Here is an 18618-nt window from a genome sequence, read left to right as displayed (position 1 = left end):
TCCAAAGGATAATTATAGCACATAAAATTCCTACATGATTTATAAAAAATATATAGCTTTGAAATTTATAATCTACTCATTATCATTATCCCTGGCTTTTGGCCTATATTAGTAGCTCTGTAAATATGTGTTAATTAAAATTTTAATTAATGAACATTTATTTCTAAAATTATTGTTTCAGTTATGTATTTGAGTGTTCTCATTAAAACTAATTCTGTATTGCCAATTCTCACTCAAATATGCTATAAAAGCAACTGCTTCTCATAATATTTTTGTTTTAAATAAAAGATCAAAAATTCCTAATAACTCTGGACATCTTTGTAAATAAGTTCCCTAATTATAATTTCTTTTTAAAAAATAAAATATGTATCTGATACATATTTTAAGTACTATTATAATATTTAACTCTAAATTATTTAAGATTTGCCTCTCACTCAAATTCTATTATGAGAACTCTCTTGAAATGGATCTGTGTATAGCTTTTATCATTACAGCATAAAATTATCATAAAAACACTTATGGTAATGGTTTCATTTTGCTTTTTAAGTGCAACCAGACATTAGTTTCCTTTAGTTTATTTCAAATAAAAAAGTTAGCACAGAAGTTTCCACAATTTGTCATTATCTTGTTTTCAACAAGAAATAAAATACTCATTAATATAGAAGCCAACCATTTGGAGAGCTCTGCTTACTCTAACAAACTGAAGAACTAGAAAATTAAACTGATGGCCTCTGATTAAGGAAATTAATACCACAAAGATTATGCATTACTTATGAGTTATTTTGAAGAGCCTGTTTGCTATAATATGTGTGTATACATGAAAGGATTTGGGGATTTGTTGAATCCCTAGAAAAATTCAAATGGAAAATTAGAATTGTTGACATAGCTAGTTGAAAAGATACTTTGAAATATATCCACATGTTCACTAAAGAAATATATTTAACTGAGTAATGAGTTGAACATGAACAATAAAATGGTGAACAAAATAGATACTGCTACAAGATTACATAGGTTAGTGCAGCAAGGAGATAGACCCTGAGCTAAACAGTAAGAATAAAACACCCCAATAATGACGGAGCTCATCTCTCACCACCAAGGCCAAGGATACTGGATCCTTGTTGTTCATCTCCCTTGAAGCTAGCAAGGGTGTGTGGCAGTGTAAATAGGTATGATGTGTTTCTGCAATGATTGATAAAACTTGAGTAAAACTTGTGTCTTCTCAAAAAGTTGTTCTTCCATAAGGAACTGTGAAGCAGTGAGGAACGGATCCACCCGGTGGTCCTGCTGCAGTTGGCTTGCGCGCATGAAGAGAAGCCGAAAGGCTCACACAGCATCAGCACCCCGGTGATGCTGAATTAAACAACTCTAAAACTTCCGACATTCAGCCTTCTTATAGAAAAAAATAAATTCTCGTTTTTCTTTTACTTTTAGCTGGACATTCAATAACTACTTGCTACTAAAAGAACTACACCTCAGTTTTGTGGACTAATAAATAAGTAGGTGATGACAGCCAGGGATTTATCTCAGGGGTTCGGTGGCCTGCCTTGCAAGTGCAAAGACCTGAGTTCAATCCCCGGTACCAAAAAAAAAAAAAAAGTAGGTGATGAATAAACAAAGCATTTGGACTGCTCAGGGTGGAGTTGCTAGACTGGAAGTTTAGGGAGAAATTTACCTTTTTGTTTTTCAAAGGAAAAGAATGTCACCATATTTAGATGCTTATTGAAGGATGAAACACACAAGGAACAGATTAATAATATAGAATAGTGGAGAATCATCCTTATGATAAGACTCCTAAGAGTGAGGAAAGTGGTGTGTCCAGCTGTACACAATGACACGGCACACTGAGGACAACAAACTCTCTGGAATTTCTTTTAATTTATTCTGGCACTCATGTCATAAACACTACTGGTCTCTTTCTTACCTCTGACTGGTTCTTCTTAGTCTCCTATGTTTTCTCTATTTGTGTTGCAATTCCTAACAATGAAGCAGCCCCAAGAGTTCAATACTTAATCCACTTATACTTTCCACAGTTTTAAGTACTACCAGTATGAAGATGATACCCAGGAAGCCTTACATGATATCTGGACTCTGAACTGTCTCCTGCATATGCCCATATGGCTGACTCACAGTTACCCCAGATCTATTGACTCTGCAACAACCATCTCTCACTGCCTCTCCTCACCCACATGGGAGTACATGTAAAACACCTATTTCTCCTACTTCTAAGCCTTCACTTCTGGTAAATGCCAATCTCATCCACCTGCCTGCTTAAACCAAAATCCTGAAGTCATCTTCGATTCCTCCTTTTTCATCTTCCCCCCTTCTGCAAATGTTCATACAATCAATCAGGGAGTGTTACTTATTGTACTGCTCATATATCCAGATTTGATCCACTTCTAGTCCATTCCCTCAAGTTTCTCCACATTGTCATTACCTCTCATTGAGTCCATGAGAATCTCTTCTACTCCTGATTTTGCCCATGTACATTTCAATTCCTGGCATTCCAACTGTCTTTTATAAATAGAGATTCAATCAGGTCTACAAAACCCTCAGGAAACTTTATTTCATGTAAAGCAAAAATCTCCAGCTCCTTAGCATGACCATTCAAGAACCTGGGTCATTTAGGCCATGATCTTGCCAGTTGCTCCTTTAGTTCCTTCATTTGTTTCAATCACATCACCTCTGTCTTCTCTTTGCTTCATGAGTATATTCTTTGTGAAAACCATCCTACCTTCACTGACCTTGCTGTTTTAATGATCTTGCATTAAGCATTGACACTTGCTGTTTTCTCTCTCTGATACTATTCCCCCGGATTTCAGAATGGCTTGGTTTCTCGGATGAAATAGTAGAAGATAATGATGACAGCAATGGTGATAACACCTAATTACTCACTGTCAACCCCCATTCTTTCTCCATCCTGCTTTGCCTTTGCTCAGTACCATGGAAGAATATCCCCCACTAACTAAATCATCTGTATTCCCTTTTCTCAAATTGGCTTGGGTAGCCTGATAATAAATACTCATGGGGGAATAAAGAGTGGGAAGGGAATCTGCAAGGATAATGTTACCCCACCTCACCCATCAGCATTTTCCCAGTCAGGAAACTCTTCTATGAATGGTCACCATTTTCATGACCACAGCTGTCGTCAGAGGACACAGTAGAAAGAAGCACATAAGTAATTCAGAATAAAGACTCATCTTTAGAGTAAAATGCCTATAACTGAAAGAAGGTGGCATTTCCAGTATCACTGCACACCAGCAATTTCATTTTATAGGTTGATTGTTCCTTCCAGGCTCTGGTAGATATTAATAGAAATTTATTGTGTAACCATTGGTAAATTATCTAATCTCTCCAAGTCTCAGGTACTGCTATTATTTGAAATGTGCATGCCTAGATTGAAGGGCTGTCTCGAGCCTGGCAATTAAACTTTAGTTAAAGTAGAGCAATGTAGATAAGAAATCGGTCATTTTACTATAATATCAAATAAAGCAAAAGATACTAATTGACAGAAAACCATGATAGTTCTTTACACAAGTAAGTTTTACATATACAAGTAATTGTTGCATGGTATATGTCTGAAACAGCAGATTAAAAAATGAAGGAAACATTTGATATATCATGGAGTATATAAAATGTAATATATAGATGAATACATAAATTAATTATTAGTTCTATTTAAAGTAATGCAATTTTAGGTCATAAATCAACTATTCAAAAGTTCCTTTGTCATAATTGGAAGAAAAGATGGCAGAAATAAAGGTGGAATAAATGTATATTAGAATTGCATGAAATTACACCAGTGGTTCATTTAATTCAAGCAGAAGTATAAGTTTTATGTTCCACTTAATAGATATTAGAGACTATCCATTTTGATGAGCACTATTACCTGCTCTCCTCTGTTATACAGACAAGTAGACACAGCTACGTATCAATTGTTTTATCTAGGCATACAATATAATATCAATTATGAAATAGATTTTATAATAACTTTAAAAAGCAGACACTGAACTTTCAGAAGAGATGGCAAGTCGGAATTTTATGGGTAAATTGCAATACAGTTGTTATTTTCTAGTAATATTAAAGATTTTTTAGAAGGTACTTGCTATGTGTGATATTGTGCAAACTTTTTTTTTTTTTTTTTTTGTATCAGGGATTGAACTCGGGTCCTTGTGCTTGTGAGGCAGGTGGCAGAACCACTGAGGTAAATCCCCAGCCCTTGCAAACTTCATTTTTGATAAATTGTTTCAAGTTAAAGTTATATATAATTATCCACCAAAATAAAATGGAGAAAAATTATAAGGAAATTAATAACAAAAGTGCAATTGTATGCATCTCATTGCCTAAGAAAGTATGTTCATTGGTCATTTAAGTGAGTCCTTTGTAGAATGGCATGCTGTCAATGAATAAGTATGAGTAGGTAGGAATTATCGCTTTAGAAACTATAGTACTTTACAAGAATTTGATCCCTTCGAGTTCTGTACAACAATACAATTTTCAGTACCTAATGGTTATAGGTTTATGTTGCATAATAGTTTTTCTACTGAGAAAATACAATAAAACTGTTCTCCAGAAAATAATTCCAACTTAATCGCAATATTTACACATCTTTTCCTCCTACAGCAACAAAATCATAAATTGCCAGAAAAGTAAATATTGCTGAAAGTTGAGAAATAAATATCAAAAGTCCAGGTTTGAAGGTAAATTTTAATGATATGCTATGGGCAATCAAATATATAATGGTTCTCTATAGTCAACCACATAATCTATAGATACTTCAGGCCAAAATGTTATTGATACTGCAAATAGAAATATATGTTGTTTAATACTTTCTGCCTTCTCAATAAATGCTTTCAAAAGTAAGAAATGATTTTTAGAAAAATCTCAAGGCAATAGAAATCATAATGATAAAATCACATAAAACAGTATTGAAAGCAATTTTTCTACAAAATAAAAATCACAGATAGCTTCAGTTTATCCATTTATGATTATATATGTTTCATCAAAAGAAAAATAAAATTTGTCATAGCATTTAAAATCGTATGTTTCCACTTTAAAAGACAAAGGAAATCACTTCCTCTAGAAAGATTTCTAAGGCAAGTGTTTGATTATAGATAATTGGCTTTGAACCACTCTGGCATTTCCTTCAAACTTGTCATGGTTACAGGAAATTTTGTTAAGACTGAGATTTTCTGGCTTATATAAACATATACAGAAATTTACACATGTACTTGTGCTTGTGTGTGCATCTTAGTTTTTATTCAAGTCACACTATCATTAATGATGCAGAAGTATAAATTTTGAAAGACATATAACTGTTACTACAGGCAAGTCATTAACATCTTTACATTCAAGAATTCTAGATTAAATTATCTCCCATAGTGTTATAGTGTAATCTTGCAAATCTTTGATTGATGACATTAATCAAATACATTCTCAAAGAATTTAATTTTGTTTTTATATAATTATTAAATAATATTTGTAGTTATTTCTAGAATGAGGATAAGATGTAATAATTACTGACATTGTACAAAAAAACTAATGTAAAATGTAAACCCTTCAGCACAGACATCACTATACAGTCATTTGATGGTTAGCAAAGTTACCAAAATTAGTTTGTAGGAATATGTTTCCTGGGAGAAAATAACTCACATGGAATGTTACACATCATTGTTCGTTGGATATAAGAATAATGCGATCTGCTTTATTAAAAGTGGGGACTAAGCCAAGTTAAGTTTCGAATGAAAATAATAAGAAAGAAAATGATGAATAATTCTGGAGGGAAAAAAACAGATTCAATACATTTTCAATACAACTAAAATAGCTTCATACTCTTCACAAATCCCAAAGCTCTTCTAGTTCATTATAGCATTACTACTTTCAATAATTAATGATTTTTACATTGAATAATTTTATGATGTACTCCACATAAATCATGGCGTGGGGGAGCCAGGAAACAGCTTTAAATTTCTGCCATTGCATTTCCTTTCCCATACTACAAGGATACTATCATTCCTCCAAATTTAAGTTAATGGGTGTTTACACATGTTTTTACATAATCTGACTGCAGGTGTCATAGTTTTGACATTAAAAGGGCTAATATGCGCTTCAATTTTTGTTAAGAAAAATTTTGGAAGGTTTATTTCAGAATAGTAAGATTAGATTAATGCAGAAGGCATCTAGGCATTTGTTATGGCCTGAAGGTTTAACACATTTAATTTATTCTTCCTATATATTATTTTGCAGGTGAATGGAGAGTGCTTTTAAGAGTATAAAATGAACCTTAGCTGCTCCAAGTATGTGGAACAAATGCATGTTCTCTTGTGTTCTTCATCCAGGGAAATATATATCATAAAAATAAAAGCATAAGACACTTTCTCAACCTTAAAGTAATTTCTTTATAAGTTTCCAACATATTTTTACTTCATTCCCATTCATCCCATGCAATAAATTTCACAAGTTTATTACCAATTATTAATATAATCTTATAATTCAATGATAAGCCTCAACAGATTTGGGAATTCATTCCTCAATGCCTTCTAAATAAGTGTTATAGGAAAACTAAAGAATAGAACATATATAATGAGGGGGAAATGACAACTTGTGCACACAAACTTTGTTGCCTAACCATGAAGCATACTTCAACGAGTAACTGTACAAAAACTTTCAGAGCATTCACAATGCTAATATGAAATGTTAATATTCAGGAGGATTTAATATTAATATTTCCCTCAGAATCTTTGACCAAGAAAATCATAAACAGTGAGGGTTTCTGAATGTGTTTCCATTAAACAGAATTTGTAAACTACTGAAAAATTTTCCAGTTAAATCTGTTTTTGATGAACATCAAAAAATTCTAAAAACATCCACACAAAAACTGTGATTTTTACTTTTTTTTCTAAAATATACTGCTGTTTCTTTTTCTTACATTCAAAGAAAAAGAAACATCCAGTATCCGTTAACCCCTGAAGGAAGGTATTTTCATCTTTTCTCTCTATTTAATAATTCTAATCCCGTCAAGCTTTCTTCAGAATTCCTATTTTAAAACTCAAGTGTTATTTTAATGCTTTGTAAATCATCCACTGTCTGACTTTCTTAATAATTTTAGTACTATATTTAAACATATAAGTGTACAAAAAAGTAAAATCTTTTCTTAGTTATTTCTAATTGTTAACAAATACTAAGATAATTATCATACTAATTTTAAAAAAATAAGAGCTCTACATTATATTGCACAGGAAAGACAGTATGTCAGGTCTGTGATGACCCAACACTATTTGTATGGTATAGAACTATTTCAGAAGACATCTATCAAGTATCTTTCATTTGTTTTGTTTTTTTTTTCCTTCACCTCTGCTATTTCTTCCTATATAGTTTTAATAAGAATGACAATTTATGACTCAATTCTTTTCCACCTTATTTAAACCCTACTCTATCTTAACCTGAAAATTATACTTCTGCTATAGAAATTTAATTGCACAAAATATTTATGCATCCATGATATAAGCATTTGTCTGTCAAATAAAAAAAAATTTGATTTGAAAATTCAATCCAAGGAAGAAAGAAAACATCCTTAAAATTATATTTTTTTCAAAACAACAAAATGATCAAAGGTTAATTCTTATTTCCTAAGGAGAAAAATATATTCATATACATATGCTACAAACCTCAAAAGAATGACTCCTCCAGGACTAATTTCCCTTTGTATTAAATCTTCAGTGTTAAAAACACAATCCAGGGCCAGGGATTTAGCTCAGTGGTTCGGTGGCCTGCCTTGCAAGCACAAGGACCCAAGTTCAATCCCCGGTACAAAACACACACACACACATACACACACACAAACACGCACACACACACACACACACACACACACACACAATCCAAAATACAGTAGTAAACTTGGGCACTTAGATCGGTGGAAACTCCATTTAAGGGCTGGAGTAGAGAATGAAATAGGCTGCTTAGCTGTCACTGGAGAGAATACATAATTGCAGATAGAAGTGGTAGTGGTTAAAGCACAACTGACCATAGGGACAGAAGACAAAGGCAAGCAATGATGACAAAGCAGCTCAATGAGTGTGTGTGTGTGCGTGTGTTTGTGTGTGTGTGTACTGGAAGGTATAGGTGGTAAAAGCAAAGGGCACAACTGTGGCAAAGTCAAGAGTGATAGTGACAGGATCAGCAATAAAAAGCAGTAGTAGCAGTTCCTGGAAAAAACTGGGCATATTTGTAATTTGGGACAGGACTTAGTAGGAGTCAAAAGTGGGCAGACAAATGAGGGAACCGCAAGCCCACTAAACTAAGTGAAGAATCAGGTCAGAGTAGGGAGAACCAGTTCCAAGGCTGGTGCCAAGGACTACAAGTGGAATTAGCAAGAAGATCAAGGGGCTGCACACAGTGCTAGATAAATTTTAATGTATGATTTGTTGCTGTTTCAACTTTTATTAATGTTCTTAAAATAGTCTCAATATGGAGTTACCTCAAAGAAGTAGGATTAAAAGTCGCTTTGACCCAGCTATTCCCCTGCTGGGTATCTTCCCCAAAGAATTTTTTTTCCCTCAAAGAATTTTTAAAAGAATCATACCACAGTGACATATGTGCAGCAATGTTCTTAGCAGCACAATTTCTAACAGCTGAAACTTGGAAGCAGCCCAATTGCCCATCAACTGGAGACTGGATAAAATTTTTTTTTCAAAAATGGAGTACTACTCAGCCATAAAAAATGAGAAATCAGGGACATTTATAGCTAAATGGATGCAAATTGAGGTGATACTCTTAAGTGAAATAACTAGGATGCACATATGTAAATATTGAAAAGTTTCTCTGGTCTGAGAATCTGAAAGTGTAAATAAGGGCTAAAAGGTATGATAGATACTGTGAAATAGGAAGAAAACGGACCAAGGGGAAGGGGAAATGGGAGGGGTAGGGGAAAAGAAATAAGGGAATGAAATTAATACAAGAAAATGAAAAAAATGGAAACTAAGACTTTGTAGATAGGGAGGGAGGGAGGGTTGAAGGGAGAGGGTAGGGAATGGGGAAAAAATAACAACCAAGATGGATTACGTAAAGGTACAAATTTCCAACAATGAATATCATTATGTTGTACACCTTAAATGTACCAATACAATTAATTTTAAAACTGAGTCTCGCATCCCCTCATCCCACCTTAAAATAATGTCCGATAACTGTACGTGATAAGGCCTCCGAGGAAAGGCACAGAGGAAGGCAGTTGTGGGGCTCAGGTCAGGGTGAAGCGAAAAGATGCGGAGCTGGCTGTGCTGAGAAAGTCAGAGCTCAGGAGCACAGCGAGCCACTTTAAAGATGGGTTATTTCTAGGTGGACAATTCCAAAATGGAGCGTCGACTATTCAATGTGAGACTGGCACATCTTAGTTATTACATGATTGTCACTCATGCAGGAATCAGAATCCGATGCAAGAAGTTTTAATAATGATGCCTTACAGATCTGGGCAGATTAAAGAGAAAATCTTAAAGACGTTGAATCATTCAGACAACAGAAACTAAAAGAATTTATTGCTGGCCAAAAGACAATAGAAGAACTGTTATAACCAGTGCACAGTTATAGCTAGAAGCAGGGACAAGGGGCCATCCTACCAAGACTGTAGTGATAGAAGGATGAAGTCACTTCTAGAAATCATGGCCCTGACCGGAAAAGAACAGGGAGAAAATACCCAAACTCGCCTATTCTCTGTTCTCCTTCTACTGGTTCCATCTGTTACACTTCTAGGAGAAGCTTGCTCTCAAGGGAGCCTGGATAGGAGCAGCTCACAGAGATCAGTGTGGACCTTCCAAGTGATAGAGAACAGCAGAACATAGATCTGGACAGGTGGGACCCAGACAATAATCAACTGATACATGATACCCTTAAGGTCACATGTAGTTAAATTATGAGCAGAAATAAAGTCTCAGACCACGAATACAGTATGTTTCCCATTTGGCTTCCTGATACTCTGGGGTCCTTAAATTATGAGAGTTCTAGGAAATTCAAAGCAATTAAAATCTATTCTAGAATTCACAAGTGTAGAATGCATCATTTGTCAAAGAACGGGAACCCACTAAACAGAACAAACAAAATGTTTACTGAGTAGACATCATTTATTTGTTGCTAAAAAATACTTTGCAAAACTTTAGTATAAGGGGCCGGGGATTTAGCTCAGCGGTTCGGTGACCTGCCTCGCAAGCGCAAGGAACCGAGTTCAATCCCTGGTTCCAAAAACAACTTTAATATAAGTACATGAACTTCATATATAGTAACTAATGGCAGATGATTCTGAATTTAACCGTTACCGAGGAGAAAGTTTCTTAAACAGTGAAAATTGGATAAATAGCTTCAAAATAGTGTTGTCCTTTCAGATTATTTCATGTGATACTGTACTGAAATCCTCAGAAACAATAACAACAATCATGCAACTAGAATATATTTTCTACTATTAAATATATTTTCATTATTACATATTTGAATAATGAGAATGAAAAATTATGCTGCTTTTCATGCTGGTAATTTAAAACTGATCTCATGACTTCATAGCAAAGACCAAACAATAATCATTTCTCTTTTGTCTCGACAAGTGCTGGATTCACTTAGAATTTAGCAAGATGATTTCAAAAGGAAGTTTTAGATACGCTCTAATGGCATAAAGCATTGATTTTCTTCTTGCTGTTGCAAGTGTTTGAGGTGGAGTTACAAAGAGCAGGAAGACATTTTGGTAAAAGTTGAACTCTCTGGTCCAAATGTCATTTCCTTCTCATAATATTCCATTCTCATTAAAAATGATGTTAGCCTTATTCATCAAGTGCACTATACAGGCCTCTACTGCATTTCTTCCCGTCTTTTATTAAGCTGATTATAAAATCACTAAGTAATTATATCTTGCTTTTAAGCAATATCAGTGAACATAAGAGATTTGTATACTTATCTTTACCATTAAAAAGGATCAAACTTTACAAAGCAAAAATATCATATATTTTAAGTAGAAATTATACCTTAAAAGGGTAAAGGAATTTTCAAAAACAAAATCAACTTTTCTATGGCAGATGCCAAGGATGGAAGGATCAAGATTGTGAGAAATGGTGGCTGCATCAAATACACAGTTAAAGAATTATGCCAGCTGTGAAAACTATATTGTATATTCCATGGAAAAAGGTATTAAAATTGCAGAATCAAAAAATCAATGGAACAAAAGAGATAAGTTAGGGCTATGGTGGACAGTTAGGAAGCAGAATTTCTACTTTCCACGGAAGCCTTTGTTGCCACTTTTCTAACACTTCAGTGGTTGAAAGGAAATCAAACTGCGAGAACTTACTGCCACTCCAATGAGCCCTGGGGGATTTGTCACAAATTTGGAACCTGAGTGGCCTCAAGCTTCACGGTTCTGGCCCTCAAAAGTGACAGAAATCAAAGGGACCAACAGAGAAAGTAGAACATTAGTTACATGGAACTGAACACCAACATATTTTAAACCGTGGGAGAATTTCAAGCCACCTCTTCAGTTCCCCATTAGACCAAATGACCAAATAATTTCCAAAGCATTTACTATACTTAGGGGCTTCAAACAACAATCATTATTCTGGAACTGTTCAGAGTAATTGTGAACTTATTCTTGCCTACGAGAAAGGTTCTTAAACTCTGAAAATTTGATAAATAACTACAAAATACACTGGCTTTGCAACTCTTTTTAGACTATTTTATATGGTATCATTGTACTAAAAACTCAGAAAAGAGAAGTGCGTTTAAGAAACATAGCTTTTGAACCCAGAGACCTGGTGAACACCGACAGGCCATCCCAGAAGTAGATCATACGCAGGACAGTCGACTGCAACTTTGTGACACTGTCTACTCCCTGAATTCTGGTGTCCAGAAAAATGTGTCCTGCACTCATTGAACAAAAATATACTGGTTTAAATATTCATTCAAACAGTGTCTCACTCTAAATCAGTGTTCCTTAAGTGAGGTACATGGATTGCAGTCAACTAGAGTGATCAGAATGCAAAATTCCTAGCTCCTGTACCCTGGTAATTCACATTGCTTAGTTCAATAATGCGAATATGAAAAGGGGAGTATGTATTGTTATGCTCTCGATACTTTTAAAAGATTTTAAGGAAAATGAGACTTTAAGGAAAGAGGGTTTCGAGAACTTCATCTAGATCTAAAATTGTCTAGTGTGAATCAACCAAAATGAATAGTTTTTAATTTCATAATTTCCTATTCCACCAACCCCCAACATTCTGTTAAAGATCTTAGATTAAAATTAATTATACGATTCTGTGTAATTATTTTTTCTTCTACAGGCTAGGAGGAAAAAAGATCTAAACTTATTTTGGCTAATTCCTATATACTTTTTAAATGAATTAATATTTCTGAATTTCATATTTTTATATTAATTTGAATTAATTATTTGGTGTTTAATTAGAGTTATTAGTATATGCACATGGTTTTAATGAAATGTGAAGAAATATAAATGAAATGAAAATAGACTCTCTTGGGCCAAAGAAAGCATCTCTTAATTGCCATCAGGACCCCTGTAAAACAGACCCTATATTTTAATATCACTTCCGAAAAGAGAAAGGGTTCCTAAAAAATAACATATGGAAAAATTTACATGATCTTGGTGTTTGACAATAACTTTTTAGACTTGAGGCTAAAGGCACAATCATAAAAAGAAATAATTGATAAGCTGGACTTCATTAAAATTAACATCTGCTCTGCCAAATGTACTCTCAAAAGAATAAGAAGACAAGCCACAGGCTGCGACACAATTTTTGCAAGTAAATATGTGATCAAGGACTCATCAAAAATTACAGAGAACTCAAAAACTTACTAAGAAAACAAGCAACCAAATTTTAAAATGGCCCAAAGTTCTTAACATCTACCTCAAAACATAGGTTATACAGAAACAAATAAACAGGAAAAGATGTTCTATACCTTATCTCATTAAAAAACTGCAAATGAAAACAATAATGAGATAAGCCTGTACACCTTTTAGATGGTCATAATTTAGAACATTGATAATTTTGAATATTGTTTAAAAAGTAAAGCAAAAGAAATTTCCAATCATTGTTGGTGGGAGCACAATTTGGTACAGCTTTTTTGACAGAAAGTTTAGCAAGCTCTTATAAATGTAAAGATATTTACCACAGAATTCAGAAATTGCACTCCGTGATATCTACCCAGAAGAGTGGAAAACTTACATCTACATGGAAACCTGCACACAGGTGTTCATAGTCACTTTACTCAAAGTTAATTCTAAACCTTGAAACAACCAAGATCTTACAGTAGGCAAATGGATCGATAAATTGTAGTACATTTTCATGGAACATTATCCAGTGCTAAAAAGAAATGAGCTATGAAACCATGAAAAGACAGAGAAGAAAGTTAAATGTATATGACTAAGTAAAATAATCCAATTCGAAATTTCTACATATTATATGATTCCAAATTCATGAAATTTTGGAACAGGTAAAACTATAGAGACATTTTTTAAAAAATCAATGTTTGTCCAAGGTTAGAGGAGAGGCAGGGGTAATTAGATCACAGAGGACTTATGCAGAGAAAAACTATTCTGTATGATGTTGTGAGGGTGGATTGGTGTCATAAACTTGATTTAAAAAATCACAGAATGCACACAACACCAACATTGAACCCTAACATTAACTATGGACTACAGATGTTAATAATGTGCAAAGGTAGGTTCATTCATTGTACCACAGTGCAGGAAGATTTTGATAATAGAGGAGGCTAGTTTTATTTGTGAGGAGATTGTGTGTACATAGAAAAATCTACCTTCCATTCAGTTGTTTTGTTGTTGTTGTTGTTGTTGTTGTTGCTGTGTTTTGGTTTTTCTTTTTTTCTTTTCTTTTCTTTTTTTTTTTTTTTTTTTTGAGTCAGGGTCTCACTATGTAGTTGAGACTGACCTGGAACTCACTATGTAGCCCAGGCTCATCTCTAACTCACAGTGATCCTCCTGCCTCAGCCTCCCAAGTGCTGGGATTACAGGTATGAGCCACCATCCCCAGCTCTATTCAGTTTTGTTATAAATCTAAGACTACTCTGAAATTAAACTGTATTTGGGTACAATTGCATAAATAATTACAAATACTATGTTAATGAGTTTGGCACATCCCCTATACAAATGCAATAATTATACATGTAGAATAAAGTTTATATATATACATATATATATATATATATATATATGTGTATATGCACTAAACTTGATGAGAAAACTCCATGATTAAAAATAAATAAGGTAGACTTTTTTAAAAGCATAGGAGATTTTAGAGAAATTGCTGGATCTAGGACTAGGGGAAAAAAAGCACAAGATATCCTGGAATATCTTCTTGCTGTGGCAGAAAACAAAGCAGTGCTCCAAATATGACAAGTTATGTCAAAAGGCCATATGGTCTACCCAAAGTGCTCCTACTCCTATCAAAAAAGGGAAAATTTGATTATGAAAGAATAAAATGATAACATGTAGTGAATTGTAACCTATTAAATAAAAAATAATATAAGGACTATATTCTAATAAAAACTAGCCAATTAATTACTTAAAAGGTAGCTGTACGTGATCTAGCTATATCTCCCCCAAGTATTGTAAGTGTGAATTACAAAGAAAGGAAGAATACTTTACAGGGGAGAATGCTGGCAGATTCCTCATAGTCAAGGGTCACTTGATAGAACACAGTAAAAAGAGCACAGCATCCCTTTCATGATACATGTGATAAAGCTAATCATGAGGACACATCAGACAAACCCAAACTAAAGGGCGACCAAAACAATTGTCCTGTAAATCCTCGGTGTCAAGGTGTGAAGTCAAAGAAAGATTGAGGCACTGTATCAGATTGAACAAAGCTAGTGAAGCATAGGAACTAAACACTAAACATAATTCTAAACTGTTTCCCTTTGCTCTAAGGGATATTGTTGGAACGCTTGGCAAAAACTGAATATGGACTGAGGGAGGATTAGACTGAATAATGTATCAATGTCAACTTCTTAATTTGATGGCTACTGAGATCAGGAAAGTGAATGTCCGTATATGTAGGATACACACATTGAAGTATTGAAAGGGAGTTGGCTGACTTACTTTCCAGTGGCTGAGGAAAAGAATTCATTATATTCCTCTTGTAAATTTTCACATTTAAGATTATTTTTAAAAACTAAGCAATAAAAATGACTAAAAAATTGATGCACTAGGTTCCTAATTCTAAAAATTCAGTGGTATGTGATTATTTAAAATTCACTTGATTCATTTAATATGAATCTAGTTACTCTGTGTGTATATGTATATGTTACTGAGAGATTGAACTGGACTACTTTACTGCTGAGCTAGATATTGGCCCTTTTTATATATATATATTTATTTATTTTTATTAAGACATTCCTGAGTTGTCCTGGCTGGCTTTAAATTGGGAAGCCTCCTGCCTCAACCTCTGGAGTACCTGTGATTACAATTCTTCACAAGTGAAACCATCAAGTTACATTACTTTTAACTTGAAAAAAATTTACAGCTCATCTCAAAGAAATAGTAGAAAAGGATTTTTAAAGTTTGGAAAATGACATGTGTAATGAGCATGGCCTACAACACTTTACCTTTCAAGAAATACTAGAAATACATAGCAAGTTAAAACAATGGAGCATTTTCCCCAGATAAAGAGATCAGTGAAAATGAGTGGAAAATCCAGAAGACTCAAGTACTTGTAAGAGTTTGGTATGTGATTTTATATATATACACACACACACACACACACACACACACACACACACACATATATATATATACATATATATATATTACTATATATAGTATAATATATATATAGTATAATATATATAAATATATATTGCACACTAATGTGTAAAGATACATTCTTCAGCAGTACTATTTAGATGATTATACTTCACAATAAAACAAGTTCTGAATGAAATAAATGTTTAATTGTAAAAAACTCAAGACAGTGCCATCTAAAGAAAATAGAGATGAACATGTATATATATGTTTGGTGTCACAGAATGTAAACTTGATGTTAGAGAAAGAAACTGTACAGGAGATCTATACATTTGTTTATACAAGCAGAATAAAGATAACAGATCAGGAAGATTAAATAAATCTCAAAATTGAGATTGTTTGGAAAATAAATATAATTTGTAATGCTTCACATCATGAATTATCAAAGACCTAAAATAAGATCAGGTGAATTGAGTGGGAAAATGCCAAAGAACACAAGATTCCATATTAAAGAAGGCACCAAAACTTCTGCCAGAAGGATTACATCTGACTGCAACCTTTATGGAGAGCACTTCAGGAATATATATTGAAAAGATTTAAAATCTTCATACACCTCTCCCAAAATATTCCCTGTTAAGAATTTACACTAGGGAAATAATCAAGTACTTCTACACTGTACATGCAGCGTTCATTTTTAAAACAGAAAAATAAACCTAAAAGCACCTTAAAATTTCAAGCAATAAAGTCTTAAATTACAGCACACAAGAAAGAAACTGTCTTCTAATATTTCACATATAAAATTTTGAAACAAATGTACTAGCATTGAGAAAGCATTTTGTATTGTAAATTTGTCCATATATGCATATACTACTCTTACATAGACTTTAAAATATTGCACGTAGGAAAAGAGTCTCAGAGAAAAGAAGAATGGATGAATAAAAGGAATATTTGGTAATAATAGAATTGTAATGTTTCTATCTGCTCAGTTATTTGTTATTGTCATCAATGCACATATACATTTATTTGAAATAATAAAATAATGCAAACATGATAAATTCACAAAAAGTTGTGAATAAAACAATCTTAGAAAAAGAAAGCAGAAAATTTACAAAACGTAAAATGTATGAAGAATGTAGTTAATTTGGGCTAGTGTTGTGATTGTCCTAATCAGTTACCTTTCCTGGTATAATGAAAATGAGATTGCCCCAGAGTTATTAGAGACTCAAATCCTAAAGATCAGCTATATCTGGAAGACACCTCTGAGAAGTAACCATTCCTTAGGGGTTCTTAATACAAGCAACAAAGATATCTACAATAAGTAGTATCAAAGTATCAACCTAAGAATTATACCAACAACAACAATAGAAACGAAAAGACATTTAAAGAAGACACAGTCTTCCAGCTTACCACAGGCAAATTCTGGGGGAAACGAGATGGAAAAGTCTGATAATCAACCACCTGTACAACCTGAATTGATAGCACAGGAAGTAAAAAAACAGGTGAATGAGGCTCTTGAAATATTCAAAACAGAAATCGTTTCCCAAATAAAAGACATGAGAAAAAAACTCTAGAACAGAAATAGATTCAAAAAATATATGAGTTCAGGAACATGAAGAAAGCCATGAATGTTCAGCATAGGAAAGAAATGGAAACAATGAAGGCCCAACCTAAGAAATGGAATCCATGAAACAGATTCAAACTAATATCCAGGAGATTAAAAACTCAATTAAAAGTATACATAGCAGGCTAACCCAATCTGAAGTCAGAATATCAGAAGTAGAAGACAGGATAGCAGTCAGTGACCATGAAAAGAGAGATCTCTTAAAATAGTAAAGGACCATTAGAAATCAATCCATAGGCTCCTAGATGACACAGAGAAGAATAATATAAGATTAATAGGGGTCCAAGAAAAAGCAGGAGAAAGCACAGATGACATGAAAAAAACTGCTCACAGGAGTAATAGCAGACAACTTCCCATACAGAGCAAAAGAACTTGCCATAGAGATGAATGAGGCATATAGGCTCCAACTAGTTATGATCAAAAAAAATCTATACCTGCACATATAATAATCAAGATCCCAGAAACCCAACAGAAGAACAAAATACTACAAGCAGTTAGAGAAAAGAAACAAATCACATGGAAAGGAAAGCCCATCAGAATCACAGCAGACTTTTCAACACAAACCCTCAGGTCAAGGAGAGCCTGGAGTGAGGTATTTCAAGTCCTAAAAGAAAACATCCTCCAACCTAGGCTGATGTATCCTGCAAAACTATCTTTCAGAATTGATGGAGAAATAAGATACTTTACGACAAAGACCACCACCTGAGAAACTTCATGAATACCAAACCAGCACTCCAAACAGTTTTTTAAAATATCCCAGAAAAAGACAATGAAGATCACAACTCATTGAGGCCCATTGGAGAAAATTCAATAGGCAAGACTTTAAAGGGAGAGGGAGAAAAAATAAAAAAGAACCAACAACATGAAAATAACATGACAGTGATAAGTCAGTACATATCAGTTATAACCATAATGTCAGTGGCCTCAATTCACCCATGAAAGAAATAAGACTGGCAGAATGGATAAAGACAAAACATCAAACAATATGCCATAACAAATACTCAGTAGCGCAAAAACTAGCACAAAGAATCAACAATTGGAATCTCATCTTTTTAAAAGTTTCTGCACTGCCAGAGAAATCACAAGCAGAGCTGAGACAATCCACAATGTGGGAAAAAAAATTTACCAGCTGATCCTCGGACAAAAGTCTAATATCCAAAATATATAAAGAACTCAAAAAAAGAATCAGACCCCCTCAAATACAAAGACCCAATTTAAAAATGGGCATCTGAAATGAACAGACACTTCTCAGAAAAAA

The 18618-nt window shown here is 33.7% G+C and overlaps 1 protein-coding gene across 2 annotated transcripts in view; it reads right to left on the bottom strand.

Annotated features, from left to right (window-relative positions):
• Nlgn1 (neuroligin 1) overlaps positions 1-18618 on the bottom strand; it is an 818097-nt gene that overhangs the window by 773512 nt on the left and 25967 nt on the right. The gene's annotated exons all lie outside the window — the stretch shown is intronic.

This window comes from Fukomys damarensis, unplaced genomic scaffold (genome assembly GCF_012274545.1).
Source record: "Fukomys damarensis isolate Sample0158 unplaced genomic scaffold, DMR_v1.0_HiC HiC_scaffold_12, whole genome shotgun sequence".
In the NCBI taxonomy this organism is placed as follows: Eukaryota; Metazoa; Chordata; class Mammalia; order Rodentia; family Bathyergidae; genus Fukomys; species Fukomys damarensis.
The sequence above is the reverse complement of the archived record's forward strand: the minus strand, read 5'-3'. Positions and strand labels throughout refer to the sequence as shown.